Source organism: Thamnophis sirtalis, unplaced genomic scaffold, assembly GCF_051295495.1.
Source record: "Thamnophis sirtalis isolate CommonGarterSnake01/CBP01778 unplaced genomic scaffold, rThaSir2_p1.2 scaffold_8, whole genome shotgun sequence".
In the NCBI taxonomy this organism is placed as follows: domain Eukaryota; kingdom Metazoa; phylum Chordata; class Lepidosauria; order Squamata; family Natricidae; genus Thamnophis; species Thamnophis sirtalis.
This window is the reverse complement of record NW_028261388.1, coordinates 78585157-78601662: the sequence shown is the minus strand read 5'-3', so window position 1 is coordinate 78601662 and position 16506 is coordinate 78585157. Positions and strand designations below refer to the sequence as shown.

Genomic DNA, 16506 nt, shown 5'->3' with positions numbered 1-16506 from the left:
GGGGGATCAGAACAGGGATCAAGCAAGTTAAATTTTTCATTTTGTAAATAACTAGATTTAGGTTTAGAAAAGTGACTTGGGGAAACACGAGAATAGAAAGATCAAAGCTTGGTGCTATATCTTTTCCTCAGTTCTTTTATATTAAGCTAGTTCCACTTTCTAATTAAACTTCACTGGAGCTTTTGGTTCTGCTGATGTCTGCAAGTCAAATATAAAATCCCATATGGTCTGAATTCCATATGGTCTAAATTCAATTAGAGTTTGTCAGTTTATTTCTGTGATGCAAGCTATGTGTGCCAACTACGATCTCATAGACAATGAACTCACATCTCTTGATTGGCAAATTCTATTCCCTGGCACAAAATCCACCTGTGCCTTCTATAATTTTATAAACAACAAACTTAAAGACTCGAGATCCACCCCACCCCTAAAAGGACCAAATAATAAAGACTATAATGATGAAACTGTTAAAGCCAATCTCTTTAACACATTCTTTGGCTCAGTCTTTGTAAACAGCAATAACACATACCCCATGTTTCCCAGTCATATAACAAACAATTATAACGATTACGATGATCTAACCCATATCGATTTTACAGAAGACGACATTGAAAAGGCAGTCTAAAACCATCCTGATGGATTTATATGCCTACTTCTTAAAAAAATCTTTCCACTGCAGTAGCAGAACCTCTAAGCATAATTTTTGAAAAATCTTTCAGTACCAGCTACCTGGTAAGAGCCAAGGTGGCGCAGTGGTTAAATGCAGCACTGCAGGCTGACTGCTAGATCAGCAGTTCAGCGGTTCAAATCTCACCGGCTCAGGGTTGACTCGGCCTTCCATCCTTCCGAGGTGGGTAAAATGAGGACCCAGACTGTGGGGGCGATATGCTGACTCTGTAAACCGCTTAGAGAGGGCTGAAAGCCCTATGAAGCGGTATATAAGTCTACTGTTATTGCTATTGCTATTATTGCTACCTGCCTAAGCAGTGGTCACAAACCACAGTCTGATTTTTCCAAACTCAACCCTCATTTTCCAAAGCTTTCTCAAACTTACAATATACATGCAGCTTCACCCAAATTATTTATATTTTATTTATATATTTATAGCATTGAAGCACATTCTTCATCTTTATCTTTTGTCAATGTTACCCCAAGATAAATATAAAATCTAGTTGTGAACTTCAGCATTAAACACAACACCTTAAAGCACATCTTTTAGCAATGCTTCCAAAAGACCAAAGTATAATCCCTTATTCATCTTAGTGAGTTCATGCAGCAATTACGTGACATTTGGATCTTTAGATGATGATAAAATGCATACTTCATTTCACGTGCGACCTTTACATTTTTTCTACTTAAGGAACTAATAAATGTCATCATGTGCAATGTAGTATTTAGGCTAAAGTTAAACATCTCAAAAGGGAAAGGGTATTTTATTGTTTGTTCTGGGTCAGTTATCATTTTGTAAATTAAAAATTCATAAAGTCATTAGAATGCAAGTAATATCAATTCCACATAGATCGTTTTGGATGAAAATTATTATTTAGTATAATGAGTTGTTTAAGTAATGAAGCACTATTGTGAAACAATGTGGCATTCCCTTCAAATATAACAACATAAGAGAAGATAAGCATATGTAAATCAGAGGGGTAAAGCGGCCATGAAAAATTAATATTAGAATTTCAGGGTTGGCTATAAACATGTACTGTAAATATCCCTGCTCAAAGATACCAAATGAAATCTATAGCTTCATTCTATCTATACTGCCCAAAACAGTATATGCTTTTTAAAAATTGGTTAAAGAAGTTGCTTTTAATTTAAAGAAATATAGGAAGTCTTCAGCCTACAACGATTCATTCCGCAACATTCAATGTTTGGAAGACTAGAAAGAGCATTCTGAACAATTGCAAGAAAGAAAGCTGGAAAGAGCTTAGAATGAAGGCTCTCTTGTCTCTAGAACAGCCTGGAACAATCATTGTATTGTATTGTATTATTTGTATGCCGTCCTTCTCCGGGAGGACTCAGGGCGGCAAACAATTCAAGAGGGGAAAAAAGGGGAACATAAAGGACAAAATACAAATAATAAAAGTAGACAACAGTCACACAGCCATACATGTCGAGAGGGGAGGGAACTCATCACCCCAAGGCCTGCCGGCAAAGCCAGGTTTTGACGGCTTTTCGGAAGGCCTGGAGAGAGGTGAGGGTCCGGATCCCTGCGGGGAGTTCATTCCAGAGGGCTGGAGCTGCCACAGAGAAGGCCCTCCCCCGGGTAATAGCCAGGTGGCATTGGCTGGTAGATGGCACCCGGAGGAGGCCAACCCTGTGAGATCTAATGGGTCTGTGGGAGGTAATTGGCAGCAGGCGGTCTCTCAAGTACCCAGGTCCAATACCATGAAGGGCCCTCACTTATTTTCCCCTTATTTTCATTTTTTTTCCTTGTACTTCTGTATTTTATATTTTGATAAAGTAATAAAAAAAAATGTCAACAGGAAAAGGAGAGGAAAAGTACTTTCAGCCTTGCAAGATTCTGTTAGTATTTACAATAAAAATAGAAGACTTCTGATTGTGTTACTTGTCTGGACTACTTTGAAGGGCTAAAAGTGGCTGACACATTCCCATTAAGAAAAAAAGAAAGCATATGCCACAAGGCTGGGTGCCAGCTGATTTGAAAATAAACGTGCCACAAAATCTGTTTTAAGAATTCTTCTTAACAGAGCATAAATGTCAGCGTTTCAAGTATCATGTAGAATTAAATCAATAAAAGAGAGACCAGAATACAGTATATATCCTTGTCAATGTCTCACACTTCTCTGGAGAATCTGATTCTCAAAGTGATGTTAGTTTAGAAGGATTGACTGGCTAGAATAATCTTTTTATCTTCTAAGTATCTCCTTGATTGTTTTTTCCCCCCCACAGCCTATCCATGGAATTAAATCAAAAGCAAATTTAAAATCAGTGAAGGCTGAGAAAAGAGAACCTCTGGTTCAGGGGTGAAATGCTACCAGTTTGGGCTGGTTCACCTGAACCAGTAGTAAAAAATGGTACCGGTTTGCCCAAACCAGTAGTAAAAAAAAGTTCTGACGATCGCGCGGCACACCTGATTGTTGCGCAGCTGATCGTCAGAACTTTTTAAAACTTTTTTTTACTACCGGTTCAGGCGAACCGGTAGTATTTTTTTATTGCCAGTTCAGGTGAACCGGCCCAAACAGTTGGCATTTCACCTCTCAAATGCGTGAAGCGATCCTGTAGCAGACTTCAGAGCATTTTTACCCCTGCTCTGGTTTGGGAAAAGTGTTTGTTAAATGGTAACAAACTACAGATTGCTTAAGAACTGATTGATCCCTTCTGAAAACCGTCTGTTCTTCAGCAAGTTTATTTTCCCCTTCAACACGATAGCTTTAAATAGAGATTAAATAGAGATGTTTGACATATAGCTAATTATTTTTAGGAAGCTGATACCTTTGTTTTTATAGAATAGAATAACAATGGCACTTTATTCAATAGGGAAATGTGCTCAGTTGTTAATATGAATGAATAAGTCAGCCAACACTGGCATCCCCCAGACCTTGTTTTCTGTTAATAATCATGGTGGCAGTGAGTGCATGAATTAACCATTCAAACAACAGTATAATGAGAATGTGGATGGAACATATAAAATTGCCCAAGGCCAGGGGTGGGTTGCTAATCCCGTTCCAACCGGTTCGGTTGGAACGGGACCGGCGGCGTCCTCGTGCACGTGCGCAGTTCACGCATGCGTCTTAGCACCTGCGCGATGCTCCAGCTGCTCGCGGAGACTCGCGCAGGCGCTGTATGTGCCATCCAGCTTCTCGCGGAGAATTGCGCAGGGGCTGTATGTGCCATGCGCCTGTGTGGAAGCGCAGAAGCCTTCAAAGACCGGTAAGGAGCGCGGGCGGGTGGGCCCTTCGCCGTTCCCGGAAGTTACTTACTTCCAGGTTCGCTGACCAACTGGTTCGCGGGGACCGCTGCAAACCGGTTGAAACCCACCCCTGCCCAAGGCCCATATAGTGGTCCATATACCACCAATTAAAACAGATCTGAATCACACATGAAGTCCCTACATATTTTTGTTTCTTTTCTTTTGTTTTGGACATAACAAGATCTACTAATCCAATCATTATGGTTTATTACACCTATTAAGCCATGCTGTGCATGTTAAGCCACTATGTTGAATTCAACAAAATATTACATCACGGTTTTAATGTTATTAAATGAGCTATTGATTGTATTCATCTGCCATACATAGTTGTAAAACTGGATTTGTAGTAAATGCGTTCATATACTGCATAACAGCTGGCTTTGTTGGCAAACAGGTATGATTTATCCAGCTAGCTATAGCTTGGTCAGCCCAATTCAACAAGATGTGAGAATGTAGAATTCTGGCTTCCTTTATCTAGAAAAAAGCAATCGTTCATCTTTAGGTAATTCTCTGGCTTCCCACAGCAATAGGAAAGGGAATCCCAAGGGGCAGGAGGAGACCTTGGGAAGATGGAAAGAGTCTCAACCTACAGACTGTAATTGTCTTGATTGTGCTGGTCACTTCTGACCAGCTTTAGGCTCCCTTGCATGGCTGAGTAACCAGACTGAGAGCAGGTCGAGGCCTGGCGGGGACATGGAGCAGAGCACCAAGTGCCTTGGGGGTAAAGGAGACCTTGGATTCCCCACCCCTGAGGCACCCCTCCTCCACTTAACAACCGTTCTGACCCCCCTCGTCCCATACCAACAGACACTCCGAGCCAAAGATAAGTTATGGCATTTAATTAACAGACGGACAGGTCCTTGGCAGCAAACCAGCACAGAGAAGCTTGGGCAGCAATCCAGCACAGATAAGGCTTGGCAGCAATCCAGCCTGTCAAGCTCACAATCATGTTCTCCGACATTAGTTCCTGCGTTGACTTCTGCAAGGGGGGCGTGAGCACAAGCAGTCTGGAGAGGAGCCTAATGACCACCAGCTGAGTGCAATTACCTCCTGTACTTGTGCAACTGTTCCTGACGCCTATTAGCTCTTCGGTGCCGGGCATCCAGGAACAACTCACTGCTGACCTCAGGCTCACACTCCCTTGTCTCCTCCCCACTGGTCCAAGGCTCAGGCACCTCCTGGTGGCCAGCCAGCCTCTCTGCGCCCTGCTCGGAGTTGGAACCCTGCCCAGGATCCTCCAGAGCCGACTCATAGGGCCCCTCACTGTCAGAGTCAGGTGGCAGCTCCAACGGCTCCTGCTGGGCCACAACAACAACCTGCACATTCATTTAACAATTGCATTGGAGAGAGCACGGATGGTTGGGGTGGGTCATTAAAACACTTCATTTAATGTCCATTACAATATGCGACCCTAATGAGCAGGCTCTATTACAGTAATAAGTTTAAAGCATTCGGCCACCCTCTCTCCTCTCCTCTCTAAATAGTTCTTTTAAGCAATTATTGGTTTTGTTTCACTGTATTTTCTTCATGCCTCTCATTCTGATAGCTTTCATCCTGGGTTGAAAGCTCTAGAGAGCACATGCAATAATGGATAAAACTGATTTGATTTGGTTTCTTCCTGGCTGGTGGGAAAAAAGGAGATTCAATAAACCCTTCTTTTTTCTATGTAACCATATTGCTTTGATGGGGGGGGGAAGAATTTCCATGATAGGCTTCTCTTGATATAGTTCTGCACAGGGAAGCAATGTTTTTCTTTCTGTACTTCTTTCCCAGGGTATCTTGTAAATAAAGGTAGCGCCTATGATCTATCAATATTGTAGAAATGAGCATCAAACCGCAGTGCAGAATTTGTGATAAAAATTTCTCAAACGGAGAGTATTTGCACTGTACTCATTGTTATTGCAGAGATACTTCTGAAGCAATAGGTTGCTAAAGTAAACACGGTAGGATTGCAATCCTTTAGATGAACTTTCTGTTCAAAAATCCCTTTTGTGTATCTCTCTCTTAGCTAAGTTATTAGCTAAGTTCAGCAATAAACATGCTTTAAAAATTCCTTTTCCATTATTAAATTCCCCAGTAAGCTGAATTAATCTGAAGTTCTGACTGGACTATACTGACCTTTAAATCATTCTCTGAAGCTAAAAGTCTATAGTTTTTTTTTTACTAGATACAACTAAAACAGGCAAAAAGTAATATCAAAATATGTAGAAGTCAAATTCCCAATACCTTTCTACATCAGAGTTTACAAAATATTTGTCTAATAGATATATCTCAACCAGAGGTGGGTTCCTACCAGTTCGCACCTATTTGGTAGAACCGGTTCGTCAAATCTACCAAACCGGTTAGAAGAGGTTCCACCAGTGGACCCAGAAAGCAGGCCACACCTACAGAAGAGGTTCCAAAAATTTTTGAAACCCACCACTGATCTCAACCAATTTTTACTGTTATGACCTATGTCTGCTATTTCTGACTGGATGAAGATGAAGATACTTTCTGACTGGATGAAGATACTTTTAACAACTTTTGCATCACTTTCTAGAGGTTGGCTCTCTGTCAAGGAATATAGATCTGACCTTGGGAATAGTGAACGAATGAGCAAGCCATTCAGAGGAAATTCTTGAAAAAAGGTTACACTGCCTTGAGAAAGAGGAAAGCATGAAAAAGAAACGCAACTGATCGATGATTTTTTTTTTGAGAGAGAGAAAAATGTTAACAGGCTTTCAAGATTCTATTATTTAATTCTAGTTTACTAGTCTAAACTAAGGTGACCAGACGTCCCACTTTTGGCGGGACAGTCACGATTTTTCAAAATTTGTCCCGTGTCCCGCGGCATGTTCAAAAAGTCCAGATTTTCCGAAAGAAAGAAGACGCCGAATCATCAATTTTAAAAAGGACGCTGTTAAAAAAAAGTTTTTATTTCTCTAAAGTGTCATTCCCAATGTGGCCTTTAGAGGGCAGTGGTTTCCCTCCCTCCGCTCAGCTTGCTCGCAGTGCCCGACGAGGGGTGAGGCTCACTCCCCTCCTGCGCGTGCCAACATGTGACGTTTTTGCAACAGCTGTCTGGCGGCCTCAGGCGGAGGGGGATTTCCACTGGCAGCAGTGCGGCAAGGAGGAGGCTCGGTCCCGGGCCAAGCGGCTCAGTCCTCGGAAGCTCCTCAAAAGCATGGCAGAGGAGGTGGCGGCGGCGGCAGGGGTAATACTTCATGGTTTTTACAGCCCTCTTTTTTTTTTACAGCTCAGGTGCTCCGAGCCCCCCCCTCCCCCGGTCAATGGTGTCCCGCTTTACCCATCTTAAAATCTGGTCACTTTAGTCTAAACCAGTGTTTTTCAACCTTTTTTGTGCAAAGGCACACTTTTTTCATGAAAAAAAATCACGAGGCACACCACCATTAGAAAATGTTAAAAAAAAATTAACTCTGTGCCTATATTGACTATATATAAAGTAATTCTCCCACGGCACACCTTACACTATGTCACGGCACACTAGTGTGCCGCGGCACAGTGGTTGAAAAACACTGGTCTAAACAGCCTTCATGGAATTCTTGCCATGGTTGATTCTTGACCTTGTCCACTTCAAGTCTATTGACTTAAACTAAGATTCTACCAGGATTTTACAACTTTAATACTCTACTTTTATCATGCTTCTGAACTCTGAGTTCCACTTGCAAAGCCTACAAATATTAGGGACAGATTTAAGGTAGGGAATATAGGATGCTTCCTATCAAATTAGCTTGTCAGTCTTTTCCCCAAGAGTATTTTCCTCTATGCCATTGACCTGTGTGACCAAATGCTTTGTCTTGACAATTTTCTACACTTGATTCAGTGGTAATCTCATCCAATTAAATCATGCAGGTGGTGTTTTCTATGTTGAAATTAAAGTACATATTTAACCTGGGGAGAATTGGAGTACTTCAGAACAAATTTTGTTCCATGGAAGGCAAAGTAGACAGGTTTAACCAACCTTGCTCCAATTCAATTGTTCCAACTGAATTGTTCTAATTCAGAGCTGTCTGTGAAGTTGCGGTCCCAATATGTTTCCCTGGGTGCCGGGAATGGCACAGCTGCATACCCTCTCCCAAAAAAAGTGGGGGTGTCAATTATGTAAAATATTAAATTCAGCCATTATGCTTAAACCAGAGTGATCCTTATAAGTCACTAACCCCATTAGTCACCTGTATCAAGGAATGTCAGAAAAATTAAATTATCTTATGGATAAATCATATATTTTATCATTATCCCCCTCCACACACACACACACACCCATCCTTGCTGTTCTCACATCAAGATTCCTTGATTTGCAGTATTTAATGAGCTGTTAGTCTCAATAGTTGCTTTATTTTATAGAGAAGAGCAGTGAATTATTTTTTTATACTTCACTGAATTAATCTCCAATACTTCTGCTTCAGTGCTGGATATCAGTCCCATCTCATTCAAGAATGTTTGTTTATTTACGGTCCCAGACCAATAAAACACAAATGTAATACTTCAAAGAACAGCAAAGCCAAATCTGAAACAGTAGTGAAAAAGAATTACCAATCGGCTCTGGCAAGCAACTGCTATTGTTAAAAACCTGCCAACATTTTTGATCTTGTAGAATAAGTTTGGTAAATTCTTAGTCAAAAAAACAACGAAGAGTTCTGACCACTGGGTTTATAAATACCTGTTGTGGCCCAGCAGGAGCCGTTGGAGCTGCCACCAGACTCCGACAGCGAGGGGCCCTATGAGTCGGCTCTGGAGGATGTGGAGGACCCTGGACAGGGTACCGACTCCGAGCAGGGCGCAGAGAGGCTGGTTGGCCACCAGGAGGCACCTCAGCCTTGGATCAGTGGGGAGGAGACAAGGGCGAGTGAGCCAGATGACAGTAGTGAGTTGTTCCTGGATGCATGGCATCGAAGAGCTAATAGGCGTCAGGAACAATTGTGCAGTTACAGGAGGTAATTGCACTCAGCTGGTGGTCATTAGGACCTTCTCCAGACTATAAAAAGTCTACTTGTGCACACGCCCCTCTTTGCAGGAGTCAACACAGGATCAAATGTCGGAGAACGTATGAGTTTGGCAGGCTGGATTGCTGCCAAGCCTTATCTGTGTTTATTGCTGCTCAAGCTTGTCTGTGCCGGGTTGCTGCCAAGGACCTGTTTGTCTGTTAATTAAATGCCGTAATTTATCTCTGGCTCGGAGTGTGCTTTGGTGTGGAACGAGGGGGTCAGAACAAATACCATATTTCATGAGTGATGCAATGGACAGTTTAGCAATACAAGAGTTATTGACTTCAATTTTGTGTCTGAACATATTCATTGTAGGCTTTAAGGACATCAACAAAAAACTTGCTCAGTTTATTATTCCAACAGGTAGAAAGTTTGAAATGGATGTCTAGATACCTGAAAGGTCTTAACCTGATCAAATGTTATCTTTATTAATTTCCCATTTATAATCAAAGAATTGAAACACTTTCTAGAGAAAATTAGAACCTTGGTCTTTGGATAATTTATTTTAAGAAATTCTCTAGACAATAAGATGGTAGTGCAAGTAGGCATCTACAAGAGCTGACCTGAGTTATGGATTCTTTGGTTTACTTTACAAAATTAATTCTAAGTTGAAACCATTCCTGGACTACAATTTTATATAGAAAATTGTGCCACATATATTTTATATGTGCAATTTATAGTATTGGTGAAATGCATTATTCACTACCTATAATTTTTTTGAAAGATTTGAATAATGTAATGATGTATTAGAATGTATTTGCTTATTGTTTATGAAAGTCAAATGATCATGTCAAATTAGATAAAATAACACAGCATATTGGGATATAAAAATATTAAACGAAATAATCCGGTAGCATGGTCCCCAAACTCTCAGTTGAATAATTTCAACTACAAACAGTCTGTCTAACTATGCTTGTGTTTGTACTTTGAAGAAAGTAAGATAAATTATTGATAAGATCCCAGTGGTATATTCTGTCAGTTAGGGACTATGTTGTGCTCTAGCTGACGTATGTAATTGACAATCAAAAAGGACATGAGTGATGGCCTGTATTAATGGTGTACCACATGTACATATCTGACCTTGATAAGGTACTTGGTGAAGTCACCCATGTTTGCCAGCGTGACCTGACAAAATCGCGCCGATCAAAACGCGATGTCAAAATCGCACCCACAAATTCACGATGTCAAAATCGCGCCGACAAAAGCACGATGATAAGCACAATAAAATCGAAAACATTATAGGGTTAAGGTTAGGGTTAGGGTTATAACGTACGTATACGCGTCCCACTATGTTAAAGGCCCAGCACACTCACTGGGCTGTCTATAGTTTGTTGATGATGCGATTTTGTCGTCGCGCATTTGTCGTCGCGCTTTTGTCGAAAATCAATTAGCGGTTTTGACGGCGCTCATTTGTCCGTCGCGGTTTTGTCGGCGCGCATATGTCTATCGCACATTTGTCGGTGAACCGTTTGCCAGGTGTTCAAAATTTATTCTGGTTAGGGCTCTTGTTAGCCTTGTTAAATAGTTTTCTAACTGAAAGGTCTTTTTGTTCTGGGCTAGCCATTTTTAAGATTTGATGTTACAAGTGTCTCTCTGGCAACTTGAGAAGTCCCTGTTTTAACATGTCCTTGGTTTGGTGACTTGAGAGACCGCCTACTGCCAATTACCTCCAATAGACCGATTAGATCCCACAGATTAGGCCTCCTCCGAATTCCATCTACTGGCCAATGCCGACTGGCGACCACCTGGAGGAGGGCCTTCTCTGTGGCTGCTCCGGCCCTTTGGAACAAGCTCCCCATGGAGATTTGGACCCTCACCACCCTCCAGGCCTTCCGCAAAGCCCTTAAAACCTGGCTGTTCCGACAGGCCTGGGGCTAATGAGTCTTTTGTCCCCCCTCGAATGGTATGGTTGTTGAGTGTTTTAAATTGTGGTATTGTTTTGTTCGTGTTCTTTTTTCTTATTTGTACCCCCCCCCCTGACTTGGTTGTGAGCCGCCCTGAGTCCCCTCTGGGGAATAGGGTGGCATAGAAATATAATAAACTCAACTCAACTCAACTAACTGAAATGAAACATGGAAAGGAAAATCTGAATTTTCTGTAATGAAGTGAGATGGCCTGGGTAAACTGATTTAGCCATGAGATAGAGTGAGACATGCCAGACTGTTCAACAAGATACATTGTATGTAATCTGTCAATGTCCATTGAAAGTAACTTCCACCAATAGTTGAAAACTCAAACGATGGTAGAGCTATGGATGGACTGAATCCCTATTTTAACTCCATCTGCAGAGGTTGGAATGCAATGGAGAAGCCAAGGAACTTCTGGGAGCCCCCTGCATGTTGGACCCCCCTCTCAGCCTTCGCCCGGACATCCATGCCATTTTTGGGTGTCCAGCCTACCGGGCTGCCCCCCGTCCCTGCTGCTGCTCCAATGGTGGCAGCTTCGGGAGATGCTAGCCCAGCAGGGAGGTGGGGCAAAGCATGTGGCTATGAAGCTTGCTGGGCTGGGCGGCCCCCTCCCCAACAGGCTAGTGTCTCTTGAAACTGCTGGCGTTGCAGTGAATGTGAATTAAAAGGACAAAAAACAGTAACCATATGCATATATTATCCTCCCTGGTTGAATACTGATAAATATATTGCAACAATATTAATTTCTCCCCCTTGTGTAACAGTCCCAAAATTTATAAACTACATCTATTGATAAGCTACATTATTCACAACCAATTTGACCTGTCATCTATCTACTGTATATGAAAACAAAGTAGTTAACAGGTGAACCAACAGAAAGTTAAACTTCAAATCCCTCTATTAACAATCTGTTATTGAATTTAACTTGTAGAAAGTTCTTCTTGTAGGTAGATTCTTCTCTACCATAAATCACTACAAAATTATCTCTGATCAGTGCAGGAGCAAACATCCTCATTTGATTCTTAATAACAAAACCTTTCTTTAAAATTTTGGTTGAGAACTTTCCCAACAATTGTATCTTATTTCTCAGAATCATAAACCTCTGTTGTTGAACTATATTTCCAAAAAAAAGTCCAGTCCAAATTGTTTTCCAGTTAGGTATAAGTCCATTCTCCAATCACCATCATTTAAAAAGTTCAATTCATCACTCATCAATTCTATTAACTCCAAATCTGTAGAATCCATAGTTCTCTCAGCCTTCTCTACCAAATTTGTAGTTTCCAAACCAAGGTCCTTCACTCCCTCTATAGATGGACTATATTTAGATTCTATCAAAGAGGAACAAATATTATCTGACATGATTAAGATTGATTTCAACATGGATTTTAAAATGGCATTGAAAAAGTTGTTTCATTGGGCTTAGAAAAGAAATTGACTAATGTCTTCATAATTAAAAAGGCTACACAAATAACAAACCCAAACAATGACATGGATAAGTTTCTTATACTGATTCTACAAAAGAGGCTTATTAAAGCTTTGAATAATATTGTGAGAAGGAACAAAGGAAAAAATGAAGTTAAATCAATTTTAATATCTTCAGATATATTATTTGAAGGAACTAAAGATCAAGTTGGTAGTAAGAGGAATACAAAGTTGGTTTATTTAAGGTTAATAGATACGTTGTTCTCAATGGATTTTTGCTGAGATCAGGACTGAAATGACAAATTTTATGGATTTATTATAGATAAGAGATGGGATATGAGAAGAAGATATCAGATGTTGTATTTTAAGAGAAAATGATAAGTTACTAAAATGTGTTTAAAGTGGTGAAGGGGAAAACATTTCTTTATTCCTTGTTATATTATTTTTGCTACACCTATTTCTCTTTTTTCTTTCGTTTGTATTGTTGTAACTTATAATTTTCAGGAAAATTAATGTAAGAAAGATACACACTATAATAACAGACAGTTATTATGACAGTTTCTTTTTCCTTTCTTTTATACCCAAGGGAGACCAGGCAGGCCACGTTTGAGTGTCTATCTCACTCCTTCCTGTCTTTCTAGCTGATGCTTTTGTAATGGCTTTCATATATTTTCTTCCAAGTTATCTCTGTCCTCTTCTGTAGTATATCAATCTCTAAATGTTCCAGGGCTTTCTTGGGACTTATAGCCAGAGATTGTTCAAGCTCTCTTCTGTATTAGAGAGATAAATAAAAGGAAATATCTAACAAGAGAGAACACTACTAAATCATTCTAAGCAAGGGGCATGTAATTGGGTTAAAAGTAGATTTGAAATCTGTAAAATAAAAACAGAATGCTTAATTATTTGGGAATAATTACCATTTCCATTTGCATAAAGTCCTCAGCCTAGCTGTTTGAAATTTGCAGTGATACCTAACAGAGAAATGTGTTTTAAAGAAATACTTTGTAATGCTTCATTCATTTTCCTGCACACCATGAAACATCTGGTTTGCAGGCTTTAAACACCCCTACCAATTTCTTTGAAATGAAACATAATGGTGTCACTTTTCCTACAATTCTGGTGGAAATTAACACTGTAAAATGTTATGTGTCATATAATGCTAAAGAGATTAGAAGTCGGAGCTCTGTTTTCTAAACCATTTTATATCTCACTCTGAGTTTGAGTTTAATAAAATTTGTATCTCGCCCACTCCCATTGGGACTCTGGGCGGCTCACAGCAAAATAAAAGCATTTAAAAGATTTAAAAAATACAATATTTAAAATTAATACATCATTCATTCAGTCAAGTGGGACTGGATATTAATCAACAGCTCCAGGCCTGCCGGAACAGCCAGGTCTTAATCGCTTTGTGGAAGGCCGGGAGAGTGGTGAGGGTCCGGATCTCTGCGGGTAGATCATTCCACAGGGCCAATGCAGCTACAGAGAAGGCCCTCCCTCGGGGGGCCGCCAGCCGGCATTGTCCGGTCGACGGCACCTGGAGACGGCCCAACCTGTGCGATCTTATTGGTCGTTGGGAGGTGAATGGCAGGAGGCGGTCTCTCAGGTAGCCACATCCAATACCATATAGGGCTTTAAAAGTAACGACTAGCACCTTGAAGCGGGTCCGGACACCAATGGGGAGCCAGTGCAGCTCGCGGAGGATAGGTGTAACATGGGTGTATCTAGGTACACCCATTATCGCTCGCGCGGCTGCATTCTGGACCAACTGTAGTCTTCGAACACTCTTCAGGGGCAGCCCCATGTAGAGCATGTTACAGTAATCCAGTCTTGAGGTGACGAGGGCATGAGTGACCATTCGAAGAGCCTCCTGGTCCAGGTAGGGCCGCAACTGGTGCACCAGGCGAACCTGGGCAAAGGCCCCCCTGGTCACAGCCGACAGATGGTGTTCTAACATCAGCTGTGGGTCCAGGAGGACACCCAAATTACCGGCCCTCTCCGAGGGGTGTATAACTTCACCCCCCAGGCTAAGAGATGGAATGTCTGGACCATTGATTGATTGATTGATTGAGTTCTTGGGAGGCAGCATCAATCGCCACTCGGTCTTGTCTGGATTGAGTACAAGCTTGTTGGAAGATTTTATTATCTTCGAGATAAGAAGAAGTGGTTAAAAAAACCTTAAGAAGCTCTGGATGATTGTAATTTATCATACATTGTCATTTTGTCATTTCTGGTTAGTTAGATATTTACACTAGTGGAAAAAGTAAAGTAGGAGTAAATAAGTTATGTGTCATTGGAATCTTGTCTTCAAATACAGTTATTCTCTATGAACAACCTCACTGTTAAAATTTTTGTTAATATTGCAGGGTGAACCAGAGGGCGGGAGGAAACATCAAATTGGATGCATTCAAGTACAGTGAGTGCACCCTTGTGAATCCTTGGGAAATTAGAATCCTTGTGAAAGAACAGATTAGGGATAGCTTGTTTTGGAGAAAATCTATGTCAAGGGTGGCAAACTCATGTCGTCACGGCAGCATCACATGACGTATGGTGACTTTTTCCCCTTCACTAAGCCGGGCGTGGGTGTGTCCAATGCGTGCCCTGATCTGTATGGTTGCTAGAAATGAAAACAGCTTGATGGCCCATAATCCAATGAAAGAGTGAATCATGAGATGCCTATTAAACTTAGTTGATACAGTAACTGCAACTAACAGTTGTACTTACAGAAACTTTATTCAGTTGGTGCTTTTGAAGTTTGTTTGTTTGAACAGTGGAAATTGGTTCCACCACAAAACCGCGCTCGACTAAACTGTGTCCAACTAAACCGCGTCATCAACAGGGCGACAACAGCGCGGAGACAGAAGCACGCTGTGAACCCTAAACCTAAAATTAACCCCTAAACCTAAACCTAACCCCCCTAAACCTAATCCTAGCCCTAAACCTAACCCTTAACCTAACCCTAAACCTAACCCTAAACCTAACCCTTACCTTAAGTTGAATCGGCCTGCTTTCAAAGCGCTATTTAAAGCACCCTTCTTTCTCTGCACTGGCTGTTGTCGCCCTGTTGATGACGTCAGCGACGTGGTTTAATCGGGCGCGGTTTAGTCGAGCACGGTTTTGACGGGTCACGGTGGAAATTAGTTCTTTACTTGAAAAATCCTTTTGATTCTTTGTTTTTTCATAATTTTATCTGCAGAACACCACTGAGATATTGTATCCTATGAAGAACATGATATATGTTCTCTCGTCCTTGCGGTAGATTGCCGTATTTGCTTGTTTCATTTTATTTACCGAAATCCATATGTCGCTCAATTCAACATATTTGGATTGCACACATCTGGACCCACAAAAGATGACAGGAGCTTCTAATATTTTCTTTGTCTCTTTGTTGCCATCTAGAGGTACCCAACCCAGCGGTGACTGTCTTAGCATACAGTAGATATATTATTATTTTCAACCCTTTTTCCTTCTTAAATATAAAGATTAACAAGGATCCATTTCCCTTTTTAAATTGGAATGAGTGACCTTGATGCTTCACTCAAAGGCAAGTAACTCAACATTAATGGAAGCAATAGCTTGTAGTATGCTCAGCCACTTACATACCCAGCTATATAATTCGTTCCCAGGCAGTTAAGATGAGTTAGGTACCTGGCTGGTACTTATCATAAGCAATAAAATGTGGAAGTTGGGAGACAGAAGAAGGTGAATGTAATCTGTTTACTTCTTGGCAATGTAACATTATTCCACCACCAGTTTCTGATACTTTGGAGAAGGATTCTTCAAAAATAGTGGGATATTTGTTTTCCGAATAGAATAAATTTCTTCTCTCTCTCTCTCTCTCTCTCTCTCTCTCTCTCTCTCTCTCTCTCTCTCTCTCTCTCTCTCTCTTTCTTACTCTCTCTCCCCTTCTCTCTCTCTCTCTTACTCTTTCTCTCTCTCTCTCTCTCTCTCTTTCTTTCTTACTCTTTCTCTCCTCTCTCTCTTTCTCTCTCTTACTCTCTCTCTCCCTCTTTCTCTCTCTTTCTCTCTCCCCCCCTCTTCCCCTCCCCCTGCCCCTCCCCCTTCCCCTATCTTAAAGAAAGCTTCTTTAAGGACCTAAATATCACAAGAAACTAATTTCTCTCATCTACTACTCTCCACTAACTTAAAAAATGCATACAAATTCTGGGACCATTATTCCTGTTTAATTAAAATTCCAAGGGTTTTCACAACAATTTTATTCAAAGTTTGGGTTGCTGCAATGTCATAATCAGCCATA

At 41.0% G+C, this 16506-nt stretch overlaps 1 protein-coding gene across 10 annotated transcripts in view; it reads left to right on the top strand.

The window, feature by feature from the left end:
* CTNND2 (catenin delta 2) overlaps positions 1 to 16506 on the top strand; it is a 468899-nt gene that overhangs the window by 334393 nt on the left and 118000 nt on the right. The gene's annotated exons all lie outside the window — the stretch shown is intronic.